General features: G+C 38.7%; 1 pseudogene; it reads left to right on the plus strand.

Annotated features, from left to right (window-relative positions):
* The first annotated feature begins 2,584 nt into the window (after nt 1-2,584).
* Nucleotides 2,585-3,105, plus strand: LOC102812353 (annotated as a pseudogene).
* The last annotated feature ends 596 nt before the right edge of the window (nt 3,106-3,701 follow it).

Here is a 3,701-nt window from a genome sequence, read left to right on the forward strand (position 1 = left end):
GAGTCGGAACTGACTCATACATGACCCCATGCACAGCAGAACGAAACAATGTCCGATCCTGGGCCAACCTCACTACCGCTGTCACACTTGACACCATCAGTGATGCCACCTGGCCGATCCATCTCGTTGGAGGTCTTCCTCTTTTTCTCTGACCCTCCATCTTACCCAGCATGACATCATTCTCCAGCAACTGTTCTCTCTTGACAATATGTCCAAAGTATGAGAGACGAAGCTTAGCCATCCTGGCCTCCAAGGAGCACTCTGGCTGCACTTCTTCCAAAATAGATCTATTGGTTCTTTTGGCAGTCCATGGCACTTTTAGTATTTTCCTCCAACACCACAACTCAAAGGCATCAATTCTTCTACTGTCTTCCTTATTCACTGTCCAGCTTTCACATCCATATGAGGTTATTGAAAATACCATGGCTTTCGTTATTGAAAGATTCTCTGGGCAAGTTATTGAATGATGCAGAATGCATCAAGAGAAGATGGAAGGAATACACAGAATCATTGTATCAAAAGGAAATGGTTAAGTTCAACCATTTCAAGAGGTACCATATGAACAAGAGCCAATGATACTCAGGGAGGAAGTCCAAAGTGCATTGAAAGAATTGGCAAAGAACAAGGCAGCAGGGATTGATGGAATCAAAATTGAAATCTACCTGGTTTAGTGCTTTATGTTTTTTAAAAATTAGTAATGTTGCCATATCTTTCTGTAGTACAACAGAAGAGAAGACTGTAAGAGCCTCTGTCCAGGACTGCTTAAACTGAAACCACTGCAGGTAGAATTACCTGATTACTAGCTATCTCAGGGTGAGTTGTAGAGGACAAAGGCTAGCTACAGAGCTCATGATTCAGGGTTGTCCCAGGTTTGTCCCTTCACAAATAAGAAAAAGTATGAAGTGAGGATGTAATAGGTCATACCTATAATTGCTAGAACCCTCTCAGAGCCAAGAGTTCCCAAGTTAGGTAAAGATAAATTCCTCTCATACCTTAATTCCTGTTCTAATAGTCTCTCTCTGTGCCTCTCTCTAAGTTTTTCTAGTTTACCTTACCCCACTCCCTGCCTTCCATTTAAAATGTCTCTTCTGGTTGGTTATAAGCAACTATCAACCCCAAATTCCTAGAACTCACATGGAGCTAGGAAGCAATCGTGTTCTCACGAGCCCAAAGAAACAGACAAGGATCATTCCATAGAGAGCTTAGAAGTGTTATTCATTAAGAGTGAGGTTAAGACATAATCTATACCCGCCTTAAAAAACTTAAAAACAAGCTTTGAAAGGAACAAACTGAACCAGAAATAACTCAACAGCCTGTGGGAAAAGCCCAAGACTCTTTAAAGGAATAAAACTAACTTGAAAACAACATAAAATCAACAGTATCTACATTCCAATAAAAAAATCACTATACATGCGAGGAAGTAGGAAAATTTGACACATAACCAGGAAAAAATAATTTGTTAACAGAACAATACCAAGAAATAACAGAGATGTTGAAATTAGCAAACAAATACATTAAAACAGAAATTGAAAGTATGCCCAATATACTCAAAAAGTTTAATGAACATAAATAAGGGAGAATGAAAACAAATAAAATCAAACAAAATAAAAATCAAATTAAATTTATAGAAATAAATAAGCAGTATGGATAGAAACAAGAAAGTCACTGAGTTGAATTAACAGCAGATTAGATACTGCAAAAGAAAAGATTAATAAACGTAAAGACATAGCAATAAAGGTCTCCAACTGAGAATACAAACAGAAAAGAGTCTGAAAAAAAACAATGAACAGAGACTTAGTGACCTTTGGGACAATATGAATCAGTCTAACACATGTTAATTGGAGTCTCAGAAAGAGAATCTAGAGAAGGAAGAACAAAACAATTATTTGAAGACATAATGGCTGGAAATTTTCCAAAATTATATAAGATAAAATTCCACATTACAGATTGAATTGTCTCTTCCAAAAATATGTGTTCTAACCTTTAGGTAACTATTATCTTTTTGGATATAAGGTTTTTCTCTTTTGATGTCAATGAGATTATACTAATGTAGGGTGTGGCCTAAACCTAAGCTTCTGAGTTACAAAGAGAATAGATTAGACAGAGACCACAGAAAAACTGGGAAAGAGATGCCATGTGAGGATCACCAAGAACCAAGGAAGAACCAGGGGTACCAAAAGGAAGGAATTTACATGGCTGAGACCTCAAGTTGTACTTTCAGCCTTCAGAACTATAAGAAAATAATTTTCTGGTTTTTTTTTTAATTACAGTGTGATATTTTTGTTACAGCAACACTTGCTAAGATAGAATTCATTCAAGCTAGAAGACAGAGAAATGGCATCTTTATTAAAGTACTGGATGGGGGAGATAGTGTCAACCTAGATTTGTATACCCAGTGGAAATATTGTTCAAGGCACTGAAGGATAAGCACTGGACCGCAAGGTTGGTTTGAACCGCAAGGTGGTAGTTCAAGCCCACCAGCAGCTACTCGGAAACTCTATATACGGTAGTTAGTTATTAGATGGAACCGACTGGATGGCACTTAACAACAAAGATAAAGGAGGAGGAATATCAACTATTCAACATGGAGGTGGAGGTCAATAAACTGGAACTGATGAAATTAAAAAGATGAAGAGGAAGAGACCCAACGAGATGGATTGGCACAGTGGCGGAAGTGATGGGCAGTGAGAGGCAGAGCCACCAAACTCAGCTCAGCTAAGAGCAGCTGCTGATCCATGGGAAAAAAAGCCTCTCAGTTTCTTGGCATCATATGCTATCATTTTGAATTCCAGAAAGCTGATTCTGCTCTGGATTGCATTGTGTACAGGCTGGAATATGAAATCAAAAACAATCATCCTGATTCAGCTGGCGAGAAAGATCCAGTTACACTCCTGAAGGAACTGTCAGTGATAAATTCTCGATATCAGACTTTGCATACAGGCTGTTGAACAGAAAGAGATGAAAGACTGCATTTGTATTACTTTGAATAAGACTATGACCATGATACAAGAACTGCAAAAGCTAACAGACCTGGAGCTATCACCACTGAGTGAAGAAGAAAAAACTACAGAAAAGCAATTAAAATCTCACGTGCCAGACTTGTGAAGAAATGAACTTGCCAAAGGGAACTCTAATGGAGAAAAGATCAATTTCAGAGAAATTTCGGAAGATGTCTTAAACTTGCTGACTAGAGGTGGGGGAGACCTGTGAAGTTTAGGGTGACTGACTGTATAGCGATGCCTTTCACACGAGAGGACTGTAAGAAGAAAAGTAGATATTATATGACTAAAGTTCAGCACACGAGTGTGGACTAGTGTTAGAGTGAAAAATTCTGGAGAGCCATGTCTTAGGGATTTGCCCATACTCTTACCTCCAGGAGCACACTGCATTCTCACAATCAAGATCTGAGATAGATAAATTAATGAATCTAGTATGGGGGAAAGTTGTTGTTGTTGTTAGGTGCCATGGAGTCGGTTCTGAATAATAGTGACCTTATGCACAACAGAACAAAATAATGCCCATTCCTGTTACATCCTCACAATCGCTGTTACAGTTGAGCCCCTTGCCACTGCCACTGTGCCAATCCATCTCATTGGAGATCTCTCTCTTTTTTGCTGAACCTCCACTTTACCAAGCATGATGTCCTTCTAACAGGGAATGGTCTATATCTCCTAATAATATCTCTGAAGTATGAAGGACGA

Source organism: Chrysochloris asiatica, unplaced genomic scaffold, assembly GCF_000296735.1.
Source record: "Chrysochloris asiatica unplaced genomic scaffold, ChrAsi1.0 scaffold00018, whole genome shotgun sequence".
Taxonomy (NCBI): Eukaryota; Metazoa; Chordata; class Mammalia; order Afrosoricida; family Chrysochloridae; genus Chrysochloris; species Chrysochloris asiatica.